This window comes from Muntiacus reevesi, chromosome 6, assembly GCF_963930625.1.
Source record: "Muntiacus reevesi chromosome 6, mMunRee1.1, whole genome shotgun sequence".
NCBI classification, from domain to species: Eukaryota; Metazoa; Chordata; class Mammalia; order Artiodactyla; family Cervidae; genus Muntiacus; species Muntiacus reevesi.
The window spans coordinates 17,002,420-17,029,146 of NC_089254.1; positions in this window are offsets into that span (position 1 = coordinate 17,002,420).

Consider the following 26,727-nt stretch of genomic DNA (forward strand, 5'->3'; position numbering starts at 1 on the left):
AGAGTTGGATACGACTGAGGACTGAACTGAACTGAAGTGATTCCATTCTTTCTCTAAATAGATTTTTACATTCCTCATTTGAAAATTATTTTAATTGAGACCAAGCCTCCCTTCTGAAATGCACAAAGTGTATCTGATAGCAATCTGTAAAACTAAATGAAAGTGGGGAACACCATGTTTAATCTGTTCATTCAGAACAAGCTATTAATTCATTACAATCTTCTTTTCAGTTTTCAGTAAATCTTCTTATTCTCAGCATAAAGCTACTTTTTATTGGTTCTCATTTGTTCTGTTGCTACTGTGAATAGAAATCTTAAAGACTTTCAAGCATATGGTAAAGCTATTTATTTTTGCTCCTTTATTTGTTCCAAGAACATTATCCTTCTCACATTAATTTTAAGCATATTTCATAGGGTTGCTTATATTATCTAGACACATAAGCATAATAGCAGTCATAATGATCATTTTTCTCTTTATTTCTAGTAGATTGTTTCTTAATTTTGTTTTATGTGTTATAGATACTGGTATGAAAATTCAGAGAAATGTTAAATAAAAATGAAGATTGCACTTATCTACCTCACACTTATAACTGTGTCTATTATTTAACATTTTAATATTGTGTACACTTTTGAATTAAGAAGTCTTCTTTTTATTATGCAAAAGAAAAATTCTTTTGTGAATTGTCTTAGATTTTCATCAACTATGGTTGCTAAATTTAATTAACTAGCTAATTTAATTAACTCACACACACATTTAAAAAATACTTTTAAAGACTTACTGGTGAAAAAGAAAACTTTGTTACTTTAATATATAGTTGTCTAATCATAACTAAAACAATGCATTTTTCTTATAATTATTGATCTTTCATATCTTTCATAAATCATCTTATGATTAACTGCCCACTTAAAATGATCTTTATAATTTTTCTATTTACTTACATGACTTTGTTCTATGAAGGACTGCAGGTGTATATCTGTAATATTATATATTTTCTTTTCTGTTATATATGTTTAACATAAATTTCTTACTATTTTATATGATACTTTAAAAGTATTATGTAGTTGAGTATAATTAAATTATTTAATTAAATCATTTAAAAGTTTTAAATCATTTAAAAGTTTTCTAAAAAAAAATAAAAGTTTAAAAGTTTTCTAAATGATCTGCAATTATAGGCTTAATTTCATCTTTGTTAGCTATATAGGAAAACATTTCAATAAATTAATAAACTTTTGATTTGGTTTTCAAAAATTTTTATTTGGTGTGTAATTGATTAATAATATTGTTAGTTTCATGCATACAGCAAAGTGATTCAGTTATACATATACATATATCTACACTTTTTCAGTTTTTTTTCTCATTTAAGTTATTACAGACTATTAAGCAGAGTTCCCTGTGCTATATAGTATGTATTTGTTGGTTGTCTATGGTTTGGTTTTTTTATGTTGTTTCAACTTGTGCTTGATACTGGTCAGCAAATATAATCTGTATATTAAATAATTTAATTAGATTTTCTTTTTGGTTTATTACATAATTTTATTCTTATTTTAAATGTATTTTTTATTTATGTATAGTTGAATTACAATGTTGTGTTAATTATTCCAGTACAGCAAAGTGACTCAGTTATACATATACACACATTCTTTTCCATTATGGTTTATCATAGGATACTGCATATAGTTCCTTGTCCTATACAATAGGACCTTGTTGTCTGTCCATTCTGTATGCACCAGTTTGCAACAAAAAAATCCCAAACTCCCAATCCAACCCTCTTCCACCCACTGCTGCCTTGGCAAACACCAGTCTATTCTCTACGCCCCTGATTCTATTTGTTCATTTTTGTAATATTTTAGATTTCACATATATGTGTTATCATATGACATTTGTCTTTCTCTGTATGACTTACTTCACTTAGTATAAAAATCTCTATATCCAGCCATGTTGTTGCAAATGGCTTTGCTTCATTCTTTTTTATGGTTGAATAATATTACACTGTATACATATACCATATATTCTTTATCCAGTTATCTGTTAATGGACATTTAGATTGCTTCTATGTCTTGGCTATTGTGAATATACCTGTGGGGAACATTGGAGTGCATGTATCTTTTGGAATTATGTTTTTTTTTTTTTTCTGGCTATGTGCCTAGGAATGGGATTGCTGGATTATATGATATTTTTAATTTAGTATCTAAAGAAACCTCCATACTCTTCTCCATAATCATTGTACCAAATTATATTCCCACCAACAGTGTTGGAGGGTTGCCTTTTCTTCATATCCTCTTCAGCATTTATTGTTTGTAGGCATTTCGATGATGGTCATTCTGACCAATGTGATATGATACCTGATAGTAGTTTTAATTTGCATCTATTTAATGACCAGTGAGGCTGAGTATCTTTTCATGTGCTTTTTGGCCATCTGTATGTCTTCTTTGGAGAAATATCTGTATAGATCTTCTGCTCATTTTTTCATTGTGTCTTTTTTTTTTTTTTTTTTTTTTGACATGCAGCTAAGTGGGGTGTTTGTATATTTTGGAGATTAATCATTTTCAGTTGGTTTGTTCACAAATATTTTCTTTCATTCCATAGGTTATCTTTTCATTTTGTTTATGGTTTCCATTTTGTTTCTGATTACAAAATCTGGAGTATTCAAGTGAAAATAAATACAACTTTGCATACAAAAATACATGATAGAAAAATTACAAATCATGCAATATTATAGGTATATAAGTAGGGGAATAAGATAATTCAATGAAGCTTAATCAACAAAAGAACAAGACATAATAATCAAGAGAAGGCCAGAGTAGAAAACACACTATAACTTAAAATAGTAGAATCCCAATTTAAAATTAGATTTAGAGATAGCAAGCCATTAGAGATTGCAGGGAACAGTTCTGATTTGATTCAGTTTCTTGCAAAGAGATAGCTGACTAATGGCCACAGCAATCTGAATTAATTAACATCAATTTGTTTTTAATAACAAGCTTCTGAAGCCCATTTTGATAATGAATGCTGTCTAGAGGAAAATCAAATAGCACTTTCTGATATATGTGGAGCCACAGCTGTACATATTTGACCCCTATTTTACACAGTTGCGCCTCATTGATTTCTTCTGTTAAACTCGTGGACTGAGCACTGAACAATAGCGGGAGCACTCATATATCATCCACAGAGACCCAGTCTATGAACTGTAACCCTGCAGCGGGGCCAAAGTGTTTCTGTGCCTCCAACACCAGCTGCCTGTCCTGGTGATATATATAACACAGATGCTGTCCTTAAGAATAAACAACCCCAAAAGTCGGGCCATGAAATCAGCCTTTAGGTTACAAACAAAAATTAAAGACTTGAGACAAACTTAATGTGTAGCCAAGCTTCAACTTAGTTGGCTTCAAATTTAAATCCACATAAAGTGGGCTTATTACAAAAGGAATTTCTATATTTTCATAGAACTCAAGAGAGTTTGGGAAACAAAGACATTTGAATGTATGTTATTATGCCTAAGGTGAATGAAAGGCTAATTCTAGTACAGGAAAAGCTTGTTAGTATCTCCACGGATCTTCTCTCAAAGCTTGAGGATAGTAGTTCATCTATTTATGTTAACTTACTGTTTTTAATGATGACAGTGATATAAAGTAGTGATTTAAATTAACTCTATTCCACCTTATACAACAGTTTCCATGTCTATTCAGTAGTAATTGCTTCAAAAATATTTTACATGACTTGCCTGCTTTCAATACAGAGTGAAGGGGTAAAACCAAAACACACAAATAAATGAACAAAAAGACACTAGTGTGTGGGAGGCCAGAGGACTTGGCTTAGAAATTTTAATACTAAAAGTATGAATTAAGTGGTCATTGTTAGCTGAGTGTTGCATCTGAACACCAAGGGATCATGATGATCTGGAATTGTGAAAAGCCGCCTCAGTACTTGAATATTTTAAAACAATACTACCTCAGTTGTATAGGATCCAGTAGCCAGAGTTCCCAGGCTCTGGTCTAATTTTTTAAGTGGCATGATGACTACTTTATAAAGGTTTGCACTGTCTATGGTTTTCCTTTTGTTTCTGCAGTTTTTGTTCTCTCTTCAGGAAAATCCTGATATTTTAATATGGTCCCCACTTCCAATTTATTGATGTTAGATCTATTATTTTAATCAAAAAATATACTTAATAGAAAAGATAGTACATTTCTCTCTGTGTTGACTTACAGGAGTAAGAAAGATATTCCAAATACTACCACGTAAAGTAAATTTCTGGAGCACAGCCTGTGTAACTCCTCCTCTGTGTCCTTCCTTGGTAACTTGTTCCTGGTTGGATCTCAGTAAACATTCATTAAATATATTAATGCTGTTGATACTTAACAGCTAATTACAAAATTTAAAAAATGATATCACATTTACCCTTGATGCTAAGTGTAATAGAAAGAATGTGAAACAGTCCCATTAATCTTTATACTGTTACTCACTCAGTCGTGTCTGTCTCTTTGTAACCCCATGAACTGTAGCCCACCAGGCTCCTCTGTCCATGGGATTCTCCAGGCAAGAATACTAGAGTGGGTTGCCATTCCCTTCTCCAGGGGATCTTCCAGATCCAAGGATCGAACCTAGGTCTCCTGAATTATGAGCAGATTCCTTACCTTCAGAGCCACCAAGGAAGCCCTCCTTAATCCTGGTTACTGTCGATTTCCTTAAACTAATTTTTTTTTTCCAAATTTTGGTTTCATGTTAGAATGTTGGTGTCATTAGAAAATAAAAAGGCATCAATGTGTAATTTACTTGAGATATTAAATAACTATTTGCTACCTAATGCTTTGAGAGATAATTACTATTCATAAGCATTAAGGAAATATATTTTATAAAGTATTACCCCACAGAAAGGACTTTTTGAGACCTACATTCTTCTCCTACTTCTCTCATTAACTGTGTGAACTTGAGAAAAGTAATGTGTCCCAAATTCCTTAGCAATCATATGAAGAAACTATTATTTGTACTTGAGTGTTCACACGGTCAAAGAACATATAATAAAACAGTTTAAAATGCATTAAGAAGCACTCAATGTAAGTATGGAAATAAGCACTCACAGTTGATGGGAATGTAAAATAATTTGTGGAGAGGCTACATTAGCAAAACAACAACCTTAAAAATATATTATTCTGCAATTTCATTTCTAGAAATTTACTCTTAGAAACTAAAAAATATGTTACATATATGTATATACATAGAACTAATAATGCTAAAATATATTTTAATTAAAATATAAATTAGTTTATCATTATAAAATGATAAAATATAAATATTAGAAGCATTTCTAAAAATCTAACAATAAAGAATTGGCTGATTATAAATAGCTGCTTGAAAACATTCTAGAAAACAAACAAAAAAAGGATAGAAAATATTGAGCATTTATGGCACCATTTACATAAAATGTTGCTAACATTGACTGACCTCTTAATACAATACACACTCTCCTAGTGTGTTAATGCCACATTTATTATCACATTTAACCCTTACAACTCAATGAGGCAAAGATTTTACCCCTGAACTAGAGAAGAGTGAACTGAGGCTTACAGAGATGATAGAACATATTCAAATTCACATAGTAAGTAACAGAGCAGGGACTTAGCCTTGGTGGCTCTGACTCCAGAGCCTGAGGTCTTAAACTAAGCTTTACTGGTGATACTCTGTAATTTCTGTTTAATGGTTGGTTTTGATTTGCGGCCTTGTGGTGTTTGTCCAAATACTTTCAAAAATGGAATAAAGACATGAAAGTCCAGTTCTCTGTTCCTCTTAAAAATTGGAAGATATATGAACTTTTGATCTTTAATGTGGCTGTTCTGCCAAGGTATTAGCAGTTTCTTTTTTTTTTTTTTCCTTTTAAATGTTTCTTTCACTTCACAATTTACCATAATTAGTCTTACATATTATTTGAGGTTCTAAATGTGGAAATTTTAGGCATTTAGTTTGAGATTTCTCTCTGTAAATACTGATAGAAAAAGAGAAAGATATACATATCAAAAATGAGTGGCAACACTACAGAGTAATTTATGTTTTCTTACTTTTTTTGGTGTATGTGCAAGTTTTAAAAAGATTCTGAAGTGAATCGGAAGCATTTGACAAAATAAAGGGCACATTGCTTAAAGTAAAAAGTTTTCAGTAGATGGAAGAATTTATTTTATGTGTAACGAAGCTTTGAGTCAGTCATGATTCCAGTTACTTCCTAAGTATAACTGTTTCATCTCCTGGATTAATCTTTCTAAATTATAGCTTTCAAAATATAATTTCCTTGCTAAAAATATTTAAGTGGTTTCTAAGTTACCTTTGCAACCTTCTCTCCTGTTGCTAACAAATATACCAAATATTCATGCTTTCTTGTTTCTATACCACATAACTTGACCTTGACAGTACCTCTGAGCTCATCTCTGAATATGTGTTACACTTTCTATCTCACTATGCAGATCCTGCTGCTGATTCATATCCAACTAATTAAGGTAAGTATTCACCTTTGAAATAAACTTTTTCCCTGTCTTAATCTATGTATGTGTGTGTGTGTCTGTGTGTGTGTGTGTGTGTGTAGAGAGAGAGAGAGAGATTGGAGAAGACTCTTAAAAGTCCCATGGACTTCAAGGAGGTCACCAGTCAATCCTAAAGGAAATCAACCCTAAATACGAAGGGTTAAATCTGAAACTGAAGATAGAATCTGAAACTTCAATATTTTAGCAACCTGCTAAGAAGAGCCAACTCACAGGAAAATACCCTGATAATGGGAAAGATTGAGGGCAGGAGGAGAAGGGAATGATAGAGGATGAGATGGTTGGATGGCTTCACCGACTCAATGGATATGAGTTTGAGCAAGCTCCAGGAGATGGTGAAGGACAGGACAACCTGGCGTGCTGCAGTCCATGGGGTCACAAACAGTCAGACATGACTAAGTGACTGAACTGAACTGATATGTGTATATATATATATATATACACACACACACACACACACACACACATATATATATATAGAGAGAGAGAGAGAGAGAGCATTTCCTCCTATAAACACTTAATGTCACTCAGTACCTATCATAAGCATTTAACATAATATATGTGTAAAACTTTACTTTGTATATGAAATTTTTCATGAATATGCAGTTTACTAAATCAAATTGTAAATGTTTTGAGAGCAAGGGTTGACACTGATTTTAGTTATGGAAAATAAGGGAAGAGATTTTATCCAGAAGAAAAAACAGTAGTCAAAATCACATGTTACATTTAAGTTAGGTTATAAAGAACACTGAAAAATATCTAATGCTTTGTACAGTTAAGAGGTGACTTTAGCATGGACCATACCAGATAGACTCCAAGGCCAATATAAGATTTGACCATTAAGTATTACGATTGATAACAAAAAAGTCAGATTTTTTATGTCCAAATGAGTGCATTCTACTCAGTACAGTCACTTTAGGTTTGCAAATGTTGATTGTAAAGACATCTCCACTTCAGATCATTTCTTTTCTAAACACACCTTTCAAATTGCTCTAAAAAATTAAAGCTTTACCCTAAGAACCAAGCAACCACACAAACAGAAAACTGTGTTTTAAGGTTAACTGGTATATCTCTCAGTCAGGAACCTAGTAGGAAACCAATGGTAAACGCAAAGTGATTGATTAAAGGAAGCAATTAAGAGATGACTAAATGTTTTGAAAAGGGCTTCAGGAAAACTGACGAGGGATATAACAGAACACCATCCCTTGTCTGCGGTAGCAACATTAACGGTAAGGCAGTTTTAGTTCATGAAGGTGTAGTTACTTGGAGAGGGCTAACAAAAAGGCGGTTTTGCTTCATCACCCAATCTCTGACTGGTGCCTCCTCTCACACGGCATAGCTGGAAGCAAGGGCACTAGGAGCCTGTTGATGCCGTCCATCTCCATCAGCTTCCCGGGATGTAGCACCGGGTGCAGCATGGAAGGTGGACTTAGAGGCAAATGAAAAATCTCCAGAATTCAAAAATTTGAGTCTGATTTCTAGAAATCTAATTACTTTCAGAGCCAAGCCTGTGAGTAAAGGAAGAAATCAGAAATCATATTATTTTTCCTTCCCTACACATCCAGTTCTCTAAACTTAAAAATTTAAGAGGCATTGTGTCTATGAAAGATTAAACTTGCTAAACAAAAGCCAAAACCACCAGCTTCCAGAGTATCAACAAATGTTTCAGGCTCATTTGTCTGATACTTATAGATGACTTTTTTGAAGCCTATAATTAACTAGTTCACTAGGGCCTAGCCTGCCTAATTGCCTGACCCTTGCTGTAGACACCAGAAGGAGAGCCTGGATGTTCTAATCATATACCTAGACTCGATCTGCTGATGGCATGAGGATGGAGAGAAACCCTAGCGCTGCTGCTATCTCTCAGGCAGGTGCAGCTAAGCAAGGCATCTGATGTCCTAGCTATTTGGTAAATGGTGAGAACATACAATGGCTTTGTTAACAGTCTACACAGCAGAAGGGTAATCCTTGTTAAACTGAAAACAAAAAGTATGAAATGGAATTTTATTGATTGTTGTTCCACCGCTTGGGGGTTAAGAAATGTGGAAGTATGAGTCCCTTGAGCCCATCTGGAGAGATGCTCCTTTCTGTTAGTACATTTCTTTTTGAATGCTCAGAATTACACTCAAAATCAGGAGAAAAAATAAGGTAGGATAGGTGGCTCAGTTGGTAAAGAATCTGCCTGCAGTACAGGAGAACCAGGTTCAATCTCTGGGTGGGGAAGATCCCCTGGCAGAGGGCATGACAACCCACTCCAGTATTCTTACCTGGAAAATTCCATGGACAGTGGGGCCTGGTGAGCTACAGCCTGTGGGATCTCAGAGTGGGAAATGAGATCGTGTTCAACCACTACCTTTATGTTATCTAGGTTTAAATGGGAAAGTATACCAACTTAGTGTCAAAACCACCACCAACCACTGTTTTTATGTTATCTAGGTTTAAATGGGAAAGCACTGGAAATTTGTATCTAATCAATATATTAAAGGGTACATTGGACTGGATTAGAAAAATTAAAATTGTGCCTTGTCACTTTTGTGAGTCTAGTGTTATCTTCATTACTTTTTAACTGTGAATGCAATTGAAAAAAACAGATGAAAGTCATATGGCCAATGCTATAGAAAAAGACAATTCAATTTAAAACCATTTACCATAAATTCTGTAGTAATGGTTTGGGTTTTAAAAGGTGCCTTCTGGGATATAAACTAAAAATGAGTTGTAGCCATTTATGTTCCCAATGCTTCCTTCATTTCAGCGGTTCCCACTTTCCATCCCCTTGTTTGTCATTCAAGTCTTTATATTTCAAGGGCATTTTTGTAGAACTAATGTGGCTCAGCACTCGTGTTATTAAAACTCTGCTTGGTTTTACTCTTCACAATGCTGGCTCTTCTAGCTGTTGCTGTCAGTCATTAGAGACCAGTGTGCTTCCAGGAGGCAACACCGTAAACAAGGTAGATATCAAGGGTCAAGCCAGCCAGGAAAGCAGAGAAACAGCAGGAAACCAAATAGACGCACTGTGGGGAGCAATATCTACATCTTAAAGTTTGGGTTTGCACAGTGCTTAAATGGAGTTGTGTGAAATCAAAACCCCCAAATTTTCACTTGCTGCATTTGCCAGCAAGAAAGCCAGTCTCCTTTGCACAGACTACCTTTTCTACACGGTCCCCTTGTTCTCCAAGCACTTAGGAGTGCAGGCCCAGCGCTGCGCAGCCAACAAATCACAAAGCATGCCTGCACTCCGCTATGTATCAAAGTCTCTTAATATGCCAACAAAGTTCTCCAAGGTCAGGAAAGCAGTTTATCAACCTCTTATAATATCTTATAGCAGCAATAAATTTATTCTAGTGTGGTACCTATGAATATTTCAGACGCTCTCTGAGAAAAACTCTTTGGCTTAAGATAGTCATGCACCTGAGTTTGGGCTCAAGACAGAATCATTGTTCTCGTCATCTCACTTTTATTGCTGTTTAGGTCCAATTAATGCAGAGTTTTTCAAGGTGCTTTCTGCTGTACCTTACTGTTAAATAAATTTCAATAAATTTTCCCTTAAAAAACACTCTAATTATTTTGTACACTTTTTTAAAAAAATTCTGATTATGTACTGTATTAAACCTTCAAAGAAACAGAGGGTTCTTTTTTTTTTTTTCTCTCAAATATTCCATGGAAAATTAGTTTTGTGCTTTGAGTTTTTGTTTTTTTTCCCCTTTCTTCCTTAATATTTTTCATTCTTCCTTACCTATTTCACGTTACTTGAAATAGGTCATGTAACAATTTAGTAGAACACTGTAATACAGTCAAGCAGAGACTTTTATCTGCTTTTCAGAGTAGATATTGGGCTGGCCAAAATGTTCATTTCAGTTCTGTAAGCTCTTATGGAAAAACCCAAACAAACTTTCTAAGCAACACAATAATATTAATATTTCATACATTTTCCAGATTCAGTTCAGTTCAGTCACTCAGTTGTGTTCAACTCTTTGCAATCCCATGAACTTCAGCATGCAAGTCTTCCCGGTCCATCATCAACTCCCAGAGCTTACTCAAACTCATGTCTATTGAGTCAGTGATGACACCCAACCATCTCACCCTCTGTCATCCCCTTCTCCTCTGCCTTCAATCTTTCCCAGCATCAATGTCTTTACCAATGAGTCAGTTCTTTGCATCAGGTGGCCAAAGTACTGGAGTTTCAGTTTCAGCATCAGTCCTTACAATGAATATTCAGGACTGATTTCCTTTAGGATGGAATGGTTGGATCCCTTTGCAGTCCAAGGGACTCTCCAGAGTCTTCTCCAACACCACAGTTCAGAAGCATCAATTCTTTGGTGCTCAGTTTTCTTTATGGTCCAACCCTCACATCCATACATGACTGCTGGAAAAACCATAGCTTTGACTAGATGTACCTTTGTCCACAAAGTAATATCTCTGCTTTTTAATACACTATCTAGTTTTGTCATATTTTTTCTTCAAGGAGCAAGCGTCTTTTAATTTCATGGTTGCAGTTATCTTCTGAAGTGATTTTGAAGTCCAAGAAAATCAAGTCTGTCACTGTTTCCATTGTTTCCCCATCTATTTACCATGAAATGATGGGAGTCAAAGCCATGATCTTTGTTTTTTGAATGTTGAGTTTTAAGCCAGCTTTTTCATTCTCCTCTTCACTTTCATCAAGAGGCTCTTTAGTTCCTCTTCGCTTTCTGCCATGAGGGTGATGACACTGGCATATCTGAGATTATTGATATTTCTTTAGGCAATCCAACTTGTGCTTCATGCAGCCCAGTATTTCACATGATATATTCTGCATATAAGTTAAATAAACAGGGTGACAATATACAGTTTTGTATTTTTCTCCCAATTTGGAATTGGTCCATTGTCTCATGTCTGTCCTAACTGTTGCTTCTTGACTTGTTTACAGATCTCTCAGGAGGCAGGTAAGGAATTCCCATCCCTTGAAGAATTTTTCACAGTTTGTTGTGATCCACACAGTCAAAAGTTTTATTGTAGTCAATGAAGCAGAAGTAGATGTTTTTCTGGAATTCTCTTGCTTTTTCTATGATCCAATGGATATTGACAATTTGTTCTCTGATTCCTCTGCCTTTTCTAAATCCAACTTGAATATCTGGAAGTTCTCAGTTCATGTACTTTTGAAGCCTGGCTTGGAGAATTTTGAGCACTATTTTGCTAGCGTGTGAGATAAGTGCTATTGTGCAGCAGTTTGAGCATTCCTTGGCATTGCATTTCTTTGTAATTGGGATGAAAACTGAACTTTTCCAGTCCTGTGGCCACTGCTGAGTTTTCCACATTTGCTGCCGTATTGAGTGCAGCACTATAACGGCATCATCTTTTAGGATTTGAGATTATTTATTGTTAATTCTCAGGTATCCTCAAAAATTGTTGAACAGTGTCCTCATATTAGAAAATAATTATTTACAGACTTATGTTTGAGGCAACTTTAAAATGTTAGTAATGAGGAGGGAATAGAAGTAGAAACTTTTTTCCTATTAGCCAACTTCAAAAATTATCCACTATCATGCCAGAATCATGATTCAAAATTTTTTGAGATTAATGGGACAGAAATTATTTTTTCCATATTTTTCATATATACACAACTACACACATATGCACATATACTCTTTCCTCAGCAAATGACTCCCTAATACTTATTATGGTTAAGATCCACAACGTGGTATTTATGTTACTCATTTAGAAAGATTCTCAATGAATTTGAGTTTAGGTTGAACCTGACTCATTCGAAGGTTAATTTTGTCTTGCTTTGTTTTCTCTTTTATATATAACCAGCCCCTCCTGATTATATATTTTGCTCATTTTTATAAACTTGCTCTTATACAGTACTTTGTTGTAATGAACCTGCTGTGAAATTACTTACTTCTTGACAACTTTTTAGATAAAATTTATTTTTCATATTTGTGACTTTTGTTCACAAGTGTCATTATTGCATATGGTATATAATATCTGCTCTGAACATTTACCTCTGCCTAATCAGTTCTATGTTTCTGACTTTATTATTACAATTCACTTCTTGGCAATGAGATTTTTAATGCTAAGATTAGCTCCTATCTGTATAACTTTCTTATTATGTGTTACCTCCAGCCCACATATCATCTCAGCTCCAACAAGGCTGACTGGATTTGGCCCTGGGATATTATTTCTGTATGAGCTCTCTGAGATGCCTTCTCTTTGCCTTTCTTCATAATTTAAATGCTCTGATAAAATTACATGTGAATGAGGAGGAAAAACATATAATTGTTTTCAGTCATATTGTCGCTCCAATCGATAATAGATTATGATTTCTTAAGTTGTAGAAACTCTTCTGTACTCATGCTGTTTAATATGAGAAATTAAAAAAAATTTATATTGATTTATAGTACAGTTCATAATGGATCTATAATACAGGCAAAACATAAACACATTCAATAAACTAGTACAACATAAATTCACATGTGTAACCACTACACTGCTCTTCAAACAGAACATCACAAGCACTCCAGAAACTCCTTTTATGCCTTTCTTCCAATTGTCACACCTGTCTTCACCAAAGTTAGCCTGCCTTTAAAATCACTGTTTAATTTTTGCCTGCGCTTGGACTTCATATAAATGGGAGAGTATGCATTGTTATCCATTTAGATTCTAGGGTCAATATTTTTTGTGGCAGTTATCTATATCATGCAGCTGTACTTTATTCAGTTTCATTGTTTCATCATATTCCACTGAATTAGCATTTACCAATTGATTGTAATGTTGATAAATATTTGGGTTTACAGTTTCTTATGACTAGAGATAATGCTGCTAGAGACATTTTTGTATGTGTCTCTTCCTGTATGTCTGCACAAATTTGTTAGGTAGATGCTTAACATGAGTATGAATAATGAAATTGCTAAATCTTAAGGAATATATATGTTTAACTGGAAAGTCAAATAGTTTTCTAAACATAACAACTTGCATCATTGCTGCTTCATATCTTCACAGGAATTTGATTTAATTTCAGCTGTTTGGTGGATCTGCAATGATATCCAATGTGCTTTAAATTCCTAATGATAGTAAGTGAAAAAATTGTTAGTCACTCAGTCATGTCCGACTCTGTGACACAATGGACTATATAACCCACCAGGCTTCTCTGTTCATGGGATTCTCCAGGCAAGAATACTTGAGTGGGTTTCCATTCCCTTCTCCAGGGGATCTTCCTGACCCAGAGATCAAACCCTGGTTTTCTGCATTGCAGGTAGATTCTTTACTGTCTGAGGGATGCAAGGTGAGCACCTATTCATATGTGTATTTGCCATTTGTGTATAAAATATAGTTAATTGCAAATTCAAGTCTATTGTCAAATTTTCTTTTTCCCCTCTGTAAAAGTTGATATATAGGGTTTTTAAATATCTTATGGGACATACAATGGAAAAAAGATAATCTCTTTAACAAGTGGTGCTGGGAAAACTGGTCAACCACTTGTGAAAAAATGAAACTAGAACACTTTCTAACACCATACACAAAAATAAACTCAAAATGGATTAAAGATCTAAATGTAAGACCAGAAACTATAAAACTCCTAGAGGAGAACATAGGCAAAACACTCTCCAACATAAATCACAGCAAGATCTTCTATGACCCACCTCCCAGAATATTGGAAATAAAAGCAAAAATAAACAAATGGGACCTAATGAAAATTAAAAGCTTTTGCACAACAAAGGAAACTATAAGTAAGGTGAAAAGACAGCCCTCAGATTGGGAGAAAACAATAGCAAATGAAGAAACAGACAAAGGATTAATCTCAAAAATATACAAGCAACTCCTGAAGCTCAATTCCAGAAAAATAAATGACCCAATCAAAAAATGGGCCAAAGAACTAAACAGACATTTCTCCAAAGAAGACATACAGATGGCTAACAAACACATGAAAAGATGCTCAACATCACTCATCATCAGAGAAATGCAAATCAAAACCACAATGAGGTACCATTACACGCCAGTCAGGATGGCTGCTATCCAAAAGTCTACAAGCAATAAATGCTGGAGAGGGTGTGGAGAAAAGGGAACCCTCTTACACTGTTGGTGGGAATGCAGACTAGTACAGCCACTATGGAAAACAGTGTGGAGATTTCTTAAAAACTGGAAATAGAACTACCATATGACCCAGCAATACCACTTCTGGGCATACACACTGAGGAAACCAGATCTGAAAGAGACACGTGCACCCCAATGTTCATCGCAGCACTGTTTATAATAGCCAGGACATGGAAGCAACCTAGATGCCCATCAGCAGATGAATGGATAAGGAAGCTGTGGTACATATACACCATGGAATATTACTCAGCCGTTAAAAAGAATTCATTTGAATCAGTTCTAATGAGATGGATGAAACTGGAGCCCATTATACAGAGTGAAGTAAACCAGAAAGATAAAGACCATTACAGCATACTAACACATATATATGGAATTTAGAAAGATGGTAACGATAACCCTATATGCAAAACAGAAAAAGAGACACAGATGTACAGAACAGACTTTTGAATTCTGTGGGAGAAGGTGAGGGTGGGATGTTTTGAAAGAACAGCATGTATATTATCTATGGTGAAACAGGTCACCAGCCCAGGTGGGATGCGTGAGTCAAGTGCTCAGGCCTGGTGAGCTGGGAAGACCCAGAGGAGTCGGGTGGAGAGGGAGGTGGGAGGAGGGATCGGGATGGGGAATACGTGTAACTCTATGGCTGATTCATATCAATGTATGACAAAACCCACTGAAAAATGAAAAAAAAAAAAAAAAGATAAAAGCAAAAAAAATAATAAAAAATAAAAAATAAATATCTTATGAACATGAGCATATGTTTGAAATATCTTCTCCTACTCTGTGAATTACCAGAATCTCTGTGATATTGTGGACTAGAATATATTGATTTTAATGCAGTCCACTTTGAGAATCTTTTCTTTCATGAACAGTGTTGTTTTTCTCATCTGTAAACAGTCAGTTTCTGTGCTGTGGAATTGAGGGTAATCTTGGTAATTTTCTGTGATATCTATCATGGATTAACTCTTGGTTATCTCTCAAACCTTTGTGATTTTCCAATCTGCCCTCTGTTCTAGCAGCTTTCAGGAGTTGATGATGTACCGATGAGAAAGGAGTAGATGGAGTTAGACACAAATACTAGATAATGAAGGATGGGTTCAGCTGCTGGGATGTGATAATGTCTGGCTGGAACCAGCTGGATCTATTTTGTGAAGAGGAAGGTAAATGGAAAGGAAAGTCTTATATGTCCAAATGTTCATGACCTTATTCCAAGATCCAGATCTAAGAAACTCCTGCTGGGTAAGCCTGGCTCACACCTGTTCAAATGCCTTCTTTAGAAGGCATAGAAGCTTGGTTTTCTAGATGATCCCCTTATGAGTCCACTTCCTCCAGGTCCACACTGGGGAACTACTACCCACAATTCTAAAAGTTGACAATCCTCCAGATGGCCTACCACTAGCACTGCAGCTGGGCTGCTGGAAATCACACCACCTTACCCCTCCAGCCCTGTCCTATATCCTCCCTTACTGGAGGTGAGCCCTGCCAGTACTACACAAAGCAGGGCTACTTACCAGCCTCCCAGCACCAAACTGCCCCCTAAGGAATGTGCGAGCAGGTTATGGAGGAGCAGAATCCACATCCCTTCTCCTATGGCTGACTTAGATACTTGAAAAGAGAAATTTGGGTGTTTTTCTGAGGATGCCAGTCAGTTCCTAGAGGAATTTACCAACCTGAAAATGCCCTATGAACCTACTTGGGAGGACCTACAAGTCCTCCTTTCTACCTGCTGCATCGTTGGAAAAAAGCTCGATCCTTGGTACAGCTCAGGCATATGAAGTGAATTGGCAGACTGAAATCAGGGGCATACAATCTACTTTACTGGAGGAGATGAAACCCCTGGCCAAGACCCCCATTGGGAATACCAACAGGGAGGTAGAAGGTTTGAACACAAGAGCCACATAATATCTTGCCTAGTCATTATACAGTGGAGGTGACAAATAAATTCAAAGGATTAGACCTAGTAGATAGAATGCCTGAAAAACTATGGATGTAGGTTTATAACTTTGTACAGGGGACAGTGACCAAAACCATCCCCAAGATAAATAAATGCAAGAGGCAAAGTACTTGTCTGAGGAAGCCTTACAAATAGGTGAGAAAAGAAGAGAAGCGAAAGGCAAAGGAGAAAGGAAAAGATAATCCCAACTGAGTACAGAATTTCAGAGAATAGCAAAGCTTCTTAAGTGCACAACACAAAAAAACAGAGAAAAAAAAAACATCTATGGGAAAGATGAGAGATTTCTTCAAGAAAATTAGAGATACTAAGGGAACATTTTATACAAGGATGGGCACAATAAAGGACAGAAATAACACTGACCTAACAGAAGCAGAAGAGATTAAGAAGAGATGGCAAAAATGCACAGAAAAACTATACAAAAGAGGTTTTAATGACCTAGATAACCATGAGGGTATGGTCACTCACTTAGAGCAGACATCCTGGAATGTGAAGTCAAGTGGGCCTTAAGAAGTGCTATGCGGAACAAAGCTAGTGGAGGTGATAGAATTCCAGCTGAGCTATTTAAAATCCTAAAAGAAGATGCTGTTAAAGTGTTGCACTCAATATGCCAGCAAATTTGAAAGATCCAACAATGACTAGAAGACTGGAAAAGGTCAGTTTTCATTCCAATTAATGTCAATGTCCTTGACATTGATAATGTCAATGAATGAAAGGCAATGTCAAAGAATGTTCAAACTACCACACAATTACACTCATTTCACATGCTAAGCAAGATTATGCTCAAAATCCTTCAAGCGAGGCTTGAACAGTATGTGAACTGAGAACTTTCATACGTATAAGCTGGATTTAGAAAAGGCAGAGAAACCAGAGATCAAATTGCAAGTATCTGCTGGCATATATGATCTGCTGGATCATAGAAAATGTAAGGGAATTCCAAAAAGACATCTACTTCTGCTTCACTGACTATGCTAAAGCGTTTGACTGTTTGGATCACAACAAACTGTGGAAAATTAAGAAGCAACAGTTAGAACTGAACATGGAACAATGAACTGGTTCAAAATTGGAAAAAGACTACAACAAGACTATATATTTTGACCCTGCTTATTTAACTTATATGCAGAGTGCATCAGTTTTAATGCCAGGTTGGATAAAGCTCATGCTGGAATCAAGATGGCTGGAAGAAATATCAATAACCACAGATAAGCAGATGACACCACTCTAATGGCAGAAAGAAAAGAAGAACTAAAGAGCCTCTTGATGAAGATGAAAGAGGAAAGTGAAAAATCTGGTTTAAAACTCACCATTTAAAATATGAAGAGCATGGCATCCAGTCCCATCACTTCATAGCAAATAGATGCAGGAAAAGTAGAAATAGTGACAGATCTTATTTTCTTGGACTCCAAATCACTATGGATGATGAATGCAGTCATGACATTAAAAGACACTTTCTCCTTGGAAGAAGAGCTATGAGCAACCCAGACAGTGTATTAAAAAGCAGAGACACTGCTTTACTGACAAAAGTCTGTATAGTCAAAGTCCAGTAGCCATGTATGGATGTGAGAGTTGGACCATAAAGAAGGTTGAGTGGCAAAGAGTTGATGTTTTTGAACTGTGGTGTTGCAGAAGACTCTTGAGAGCCCCTTGTACAGCAAGTAGGTAAAACCAATCAATCCTAAAGGAAATGTTGGCAGAAAGCACAGAAGAACTAAAAAGCCTCTTGATGAAGGTGAAAGAGGAGAGTGAAAAAGTTGGCTTAAAACTCAACATTCAGAAAACTAAGATCATGGCATCTGGTCCCATCATTTCATGGCAAATAGATGGGGAAACAATGGAAATAATGACAGACTTTTTGTTTTTTGGACTCCAGAATCACTGTAGATGGGGACTGCAGTCATGAAATTAAAAGAGGCTTGCTCCTTGGAAGAAAAGCTATGATCATACTAGACAGTGTGTTAAAAAGCAGAGATATTACTTTGCTGACAAAAGTCCATCTAGTCAAAGCTATGGTTTTTCCAGTATTCATGTATGGATGTGAAAGTTAGACTATGAAGAAAGCTGAACACCAAAGAATTGATGCTTTTGAATTGTGGTGTTACAGAAGACTCTTGAGAGTCCCTTGAATTGCAAGGAGATCAAACCAGTCAATCCTAAAGGAAATCAGTCCAGAATTTTGATTGGAAGGGTTGATGCTGAAACTTCAACACTTAGGCCACCTGATGTGAAGAACTAACTCATTGGAAATGACCCTGATGCTGAGATAGATTAAAGGCAGGAGGAGAAGGGGATGGCAGAGGACAAAATTGTTGGATGGCATCACTGACTCAATGGACATGAGTTTGAGCAAGAGTTGGGAGTTGATGATGGACAGGGAAGCCTGGTGTGCATGTCCATGGGGTTGCAGAGAATCAGGCACAACTGAGAGACTGAACTGAACTGAAAGGAAATCAACCCTGAATATTCATTGGGAGGACTGACTTTGAAGATGAAGCTCCGATATTTTGGCCATCTGATTCGAAGAGCTGACTTTCCCTGAAACTGGGAAAGACTGAGGGCAAGAGAAGGAGGCAACAGGAGACGAGATGGCTGGGTGGCATCACTGACTCAATGCACATGACTTTGAGCAAACTCTAGAAATACTGAAGGACAGGGAAGCCTGGAATTGTGCAATCCACGGGCTCACAAAGAGTCTGACATGACTGAGTAACTGAACAACAACATTCTTAGAACCAGAGGAAAATAATTAAGCCTCTCCACGAATCCTCCCACTTAGGGTGGGACTCCCTATTCAAAGTGGTTATTCAAGTGTCCCTGGGTAAGTCCTGTCCCAAACTGTTAAAAATGTTTGAGAACTCTGTGCCTGAAAAGACCCAAGAAGCCACATCATAACTCCATGCCTAACAGCCCATATTATCCAAAATAATTCCAAGGTTCAATTTACACAGAAGCTTATAGAATGATATTAAGAACAGACTTCACTGTCAAGGTGATCTAACAGGTTTCCTCAACGTTGAGTGTATATTACCATCCCCACTCTTCTTGGAGACCTCAATCATCAGATATGGTAGAAAAAGCAAATACTATTCTAAAAATAACTCTTGTCATGAGACTTCAGAAACCTGGGTCTCCCTCATGTCTGTAGCCTTTCAATGGGCCAAAATGGCCCCAAAGGAAATTTTAAAACTCAGTCCATTTGAATTGAATTAGGAGGGAATCCTTTTTGACTTCAGATCTTGTTTGATGAGGAAACCCACAAGTTAGTCCCCCACAGTATTAGCTTGCACCAAGTTCAAAGAGCCCTCCACAAATACAGGAACAAAGTACTACTCACCCCTACAAAAGTAAAGTTGAGATCTCCATCCAGTCAAGGTACTTTGTCCTACTAAAAACTTGGAAGGAAGGGTCCTCTGATGACCAGCTACAATCAAAATGGGAGGGACCATATCAAGTGTTACTAAGCATCTTAACTGTCCTCAAGCTACAGGGAGATAGTAGTAGGTTACATATGTCTAAAATAAAACCTGTGTCTTTTAAATTCCAATAGAAGTCAGAGGGACCTACTTTCACAAGCCAGTGAAAGACCTCAGATACTGGTTCAAGAGAACAGATAAGTGACTTCAAGTGACTGTGGTGGGTTGGCCTGGTATTCCTTGTGATTTTATTATTAATTTATCATTTTATCATAGTGGCTCTTATTCTGCAACTTTTCAGAACCCTCTGCCTTGTAAACATCTTGTTTGCCCCTGCTGGGTCTGAAAAATTAAATAGTAATATGATGTCAAAAACCATCCTCCTAGTAGGACTTCTCACAATGGTTGTGATTCAGGGGCAGTAGGAAAAGGATGATTTTGTATATGTACCAAAAATTGTCACCTGGGGGGAAAAACTAATTAATTGTTGGAGCTGCAATAAAAACCCTGGCTTACAACAAACATTAGGATTCCCAGATGGCACAGTGGGTATACATCTGCCTGCAATGAAGGAGATACAGGTTCAATCCCCGATTCAGGAAGATTCCCCTGGAGGAGGGCATGGCAACCCACTCCAGTATTCTTGACTGGAGAATTCCTTGGACAGAGGAGTCTGGCAGGCTACAGTCCATAGGGTCACAAATGAAGGGACTGAGCATGCACACATGCACAACAAACATTACAATAGGTACAAATAGGCACATACAACAGGAGTATTATCAACTCAAACACGTGGGGGGAAAAAAATCCTCCACTGATCTGAACATGATAGACAATTCCTCTCAGGTCCAACACCTTGCCTATGTGATTCCTTTCAAAGGGTGACTTAGAACTTTTCCATTAAACATGACTCCTATTGTTATTCAGAAAACCCTTCATGCTTTTGATGCCACCACACATCTCATGGTCCTCTTGGCTATGGAAATCCTCTTTGGAGCAATCCTTGGTCACAGAATGGTAATATCACTATAGCATTTTGGAACCCGGATCCAAACTGCATTCCTAGGAATGCCCCCGTTCTGTGTCTTTATAATGAAGACCAGACCCAAGGATCCTTCAGGAATAGGAATGGTTGTTTTTAGGTCACTAGTCTTGTTGAACTGTTTTGTGACCCATGGACTGTAGCCCACCAGGTTCCTCTGTCCATGGGATTTCCCAGGTAAGAATACTGGAGTCGGTTGCCACTTCCTACTCCAGGGATATTCCTGACCCAGGGATCAAACCCACTTTGCCTGCACTGAAGGTGGATTCTTTACTCACTGAGCCATCTGGAATGCCTCCACAGGGATAGAGTGGAGAGAATGGACTAAAAGTTGGGCTAGAAATTGTCAGACTCTGTGGAAGTAATGGATAAAACCCTCTTACTACACCATCTCATCTAAGCCAAGGGCAGGGAATACTCCTGGACTTAATTATTCTCAGTATGCTAAAGGGTCCTTATCTCTGCACTGTGTTCATAATTTGTCCCTTCCATGGATCTGGACAGCTGCTTCCTTCTTAAATTCTTCTATTCCCAAGTCTCTTATTGAATCTTCAGGGTATGTCTGCGTAAGTAGCACTCCCCTAAATGAGGGCCCAAAGAAAAGGTCACTCCAGGGAAAATCTGGCCCCTCTGCAGATGCTTATCCTTATATTGATAATGTGTGGCATGAAGAAGAGTGCACATTAGGACATTTGGCCCCATTTACAGTCACTCTACATGATAATAGTCAATGCCATCCCAGGTGTGCCGTTGGATTAATACTGGCAGGAGTAGGGCTGACAGGGAGAGTAAAAGCTCCAAAGGGAGGCTTTGCCTACCGTGTTGCTGCTGCTAAGTCACTCAGTCGTGTCCGACTCTGTGCGACCCCATGGATTGCAGCCTACCAGCCTCCTCCATCCATGGGATTTTCCAGGCAAGAGTACTGGAGTAGGGTGTCATTGCCTTCTCTGTTGCTTATCACGAGGTAAACCTAGAAAATCCAACCAACAGTTTAAGGAGCCTAGCTCTGAGCACTGGAAATGCCCTAAATAGATTTTCAGCTTCTTTAAACTCACTAGCTAATGTGGTCATGGGCAATAGATTGGCCTTAGATTACTTGCAAGCCAAGCAGGGTGGTGTTAGTGCAATCATAAACAAAATCTATTGTACCTATGTAAATGAATCAGTCCAGATTGAGAAGAACATTAAAAAGATTTATGAATAAACATCCTGGTTATACCACTATAAGCAGGAGCCAAACCCTAATGCCATCTGGTCTACCATTAAGAGTGCCCTCCCTAACCTTACTTGGTTGTTGCTTGTCCTGGGCTCAGTAATGGTCATCCCCTTATTCTTTCACTTTAACCTCTTGGCAAAGGCCTTGTCTTCCAGGTAACAACACTTCCATGTCAAAATGACAATGCCTCCATGTGGATTCTAGCCCATTCCACCCTCTGACTTAAAACAAGAAGTTGTTTTGCCCCGAGAACCTTAGACCAGTCATTTTGCTCCCTTGCAGACAGAGTCAATGTCCCTGACCAGTCCTGAAGCACTATATGAAGATTGACCACTGCCCTTCTTTTCCCATGAGAATGTGGAAGTAAAATTTCTGAGGGGGGAATAGACAGGAGGGAAAGGAGTTAAACACAATCCTAGATAGTGAAGAAGGGGCTCAGCTGTTGGGATGTGATAGAGACCTACTCGAACCAGCTGAAACCAAGGTGGCTTTGGGAATAGTCTGCTCATTGACCTTTAGCTCACTATACCTTCATTGTAATACTAAAAAACATCCCCCCTTAACCACGAAAGTTCCCAGGAGGATGATAAAAGGCCACAAAGTGGGCGGTGACCCAATTCCTGGGAAATCCCCACCCTACTCTCCCAAGTAGCAAGAATATTCATTCCACTCATTAGCCTATGAAATTACTTAGCCCATAAAAAACAAAGATCCCATATCCTTCTCCCACTCTCACTTTCCCAGGGGACATCATGCCTTGGGGCCACTCCTCTCACTTTCTGAAATGGCTCAAATTCTGCTTGTGGAATGAGTGTCTCTCTAAATAAACTTGCTTTCCCCTTACTCTGACTGATTCTTGAATTATTTCTTGCAGTAAGCCAAGGACCCTCATTTGGCAGTCCTAAGGACTCCTCCAGGCTCCAGGACATGACATTTCCCTCTCCTACAACATCAAGACTCACCAGTGTCCCAAAGGGGAGGATCAGAGTCAACATCTAGATGAAGACTCTTTAGAAGCTGGACCATCAGTCATTAGCTAGGGAAGTATGTAGTTAAAGCCTCTTTCAGGGAGAAACTTGAAGATGAGCATTTTTACCTGTTCTCTCTGCACTGAGTCCTGGTATACAGGCATGGCATAGGGATGGGGTGGATTCCTGCTCCTGTTTAAAAATTGTCTGTAATTGATCCTTGGCTTAAATGCCACATTTATGTCTATATATTAATGTTATTGTTTAATAGAATATGCTGTTATTGTTGTTTAGTTTCTATGTCTTGTCTAACTCTTTGTAACCGTATGGACTATAACCCACTAAGCTCCTCTGTCCATGGAATTTTCCAGTCAAGAATACTGTAATGGATAGCCATTTCCTTCTCCAAGGGATCTTCCTGACCCAGTGATCAAACCTATGTCTCCTGCATTGGCAAGCAGATTCTTTACCACTAAACCACTCAGAACATTTGCTGAATGGATATATTAGAAGGAATACATTTTTCTAGTTTGAATTTCCTTTTCTGAGGTTATTTAAAAAGAAAGAAAACCAGTGCTTCTTTTTCCCCAAGAGCTCAAAGTTTATTATAAGCAAATTAGTTAATGGCTTTCCAAAGATGCTTTGGAAATATAGAATGATATTTCATGGAATATTAATATTTAAGCTCTTTAGAAATAAACAGTATAGATAGACATGAATACTAAAAAGTTAAAAAAAATATTTATATATATATAAAACCTGCAATAACTGTATACTTTGAGGTTTGGCTGACACAGTAACATTATTCTATTCCTTCTTAACCGGTTCAGCCTTCTCTGCCCCTCTAGGTTGCTAGAGCAAATGCATCCTTGGCCCAAAATGAGATGCCTCATCTACTAGTCTGAAGGCTGTTTAAAAAACAAAAACTTTGCTTTTAGTAGTCAATATTCTCCCCTGAAATACTCTGTTGATTCACAAAGCTGTCTGAGAAATCCATGATGTCGCTGCAATATCAGCCTGAATGAGGATAAAGTACCCATTTGGAGATCAGATAATTTACTTTATTGGCTAAAGGGCTACTCACATTTGGTATAAAGAGAGGCATTAAAAAATCTATTAAGGCTGAGTTATATTCTGTAGCCACCATCTTGTTACAATTAGTATTTCATTTTAATTGTGCTGCTCTACAACTTCTTATGAAAAGGTACTCAATGTGAACTCAAAGCAAGGTTTTTTTTTTTTTTTTTTTTTTTTTTAAACGTTAATAGACTATTAGTCCATGGAACACTTTCTTACCATTCCCTGGGTTACATACGGTATGGAGACTTTCACTTTACATGGTCATGGAAGTGACATGAAGATTACATTTAGTTTGCTTTTACTAATCCCAAATTCCCCAGTCCAGGCCTCTCCTTCCTGTATTCCCTTGGCAACCACAAGTATGATCTTTCCATGGAACTCAGGGCATATTTGAAGAGTTTTGCTTTTATATCCTCTTACTACTCTTGCTGCTCAAACAGAAAAATGGATATGTGTATCTTTTGGAATCAAGCTGTATTTTGGAAGGCCTAGTGAATTAGAGTCTGGTTGTCTCTCATTTTTTAAGTCATTCCATATAGATGATCACTGGAAACGTGTTTGTAGCTTCTTTTTGTTAAATAAATACACTTTCTTCTCTTGGAGAAAAAGCTCAATCTTTTTAAAGGATATTTTCTATTTTTCACCTTCTTTATCTATCAGACATTTCTAATAAATAGGCTATATAGCCTCTCCAAATTCTGCAATCACTGAGCAGTTATTCAATGTTTACTGTATGATGGAGTTTTGTTTGTTTATTTTTGTTTTTAAGCTATGAAGGCTAAAATATAAATAAAGTATTATCTGCCTTGAGGAGCTCATTATTTTGGGGAAGAGACTAAGCAATTATTTTTAAAATTTAGTTTATTTTTTTAATTGAAATATATTTGATTTACATGTTGGCCAATATCTGCTGTACAGTAAAGTGACTCAGGTATACACATATATGCATTATTTTTCTTAAATTTATTTATTTTTTTAATTGCAAACCTCAACATGAATCAGTCATAGGTATACACATATCCGCTCCCTTTTGAAACCCCTTCCCTTCTTCTTCCCCATCCCACCCCTCTCAGTTAATACAGAGCACTGTTTGAGTTTCCTGATCCACACAGCAAATTCCTGCTGGCTATCTGTTTTGCATATGGTAAAGTAAGTTTCCATGTTACTCTTTCCATACATCTCACTCTCTCCTCCCCTCTCTCCATGTCCATAAGTCTATTCTCTATTTCTGTTTCTCCACCGCTGCCTTGTAAGTAAATTCTTCGGTACCATTTTTCTAGATTCCATATATGTGTGTTAGAATACGATATTTATCTTTCTCTTTCTGACTTACTGCCCTCTATATAATAGTCTCTGGGTTCATCCACTTCATCAGAACTGACTCAAATGTGTCCCTTTATATGGTTGAGCAATATTCCACTGTGTATATGTACCACAACTTCTTTATCCATTCATCTGTCAATGGACATCTAGGTTGCTTCCATGTTCTAGGTCTTACAAATAGTGCTGCAATAAATAATGGGATACATGAGTCTTTTTCAACTTTGGCTTCCTCAAGGTATATGCCTTGGAGTGGGATTGCTGGGTCATATGGTGGTTTTATTTCTAGCTTTTTAAGGAATCTCCATACCATCTTCCATAGTGTTTTTATCTATTTACATTTCCACCAAAAGTGCAAGAGTGTTCCCATTTCCCCACACCCTCTCCAGCATTTATTGTTTGTATACTTTTTGACGATGGCTATTCTGACTGTTTTGGGGTGATATCTCACTGAAGTTTTGAATTGCATTTCTCTAATAATGAGTGATGTTGAGCATCTTTTCATGTGTTTGGGACCCATCTGCCTGTCTTCTTTGGAGAAAGAGGACTGTCTGTTTAGGTCTTTTTCCCACATTTTGACTGGGTTGTTTGTTTTCTGGTACTGAGTTGTATGAGTTGCTTGTATATTTTGGAAAATAATCCTTTGTCAGTTGTTTCATTTGCTATTATTTTCTCCCATTCTAGGGGTTGTCTTTTCACCTTGCTTATAGTTTCCTTTGCTGTGCGAAAGCTTTCAAGTTTAATTGGGCCCCATTTGTTTACTTCTGGTTTTATTTCCATTACTCTAGGAGGTGGGCCATAGAGGACCTTTCTTTGATTTATGTCATCAGGTGTTCTGTCTGTTTTCCTCTAAGAGTTTTAAAGTTTCTGGTCTTACATTTAGGTATTTAATCCACTTTGAGTTTATCTTTGTGTACGGTGTTAGGAAGTGTTCTAATTTCATTCTTTTACATGTAGCTGTCCAGTTTTCCCAGCACCATTTACTGAAGACACTATCTTTGCCCCATTGTATATTCTTGCCTCCTTTCTCAAAAATAAGGTACCCATAGGTTCATGGGTTTATTTCTGGGCTTTCTATCTCCTTCCATTGGTCTGTATTTCTGTTTTTGTGCCAGTACCATACTGTCTTGATGACTGTAGTTTTGTAGT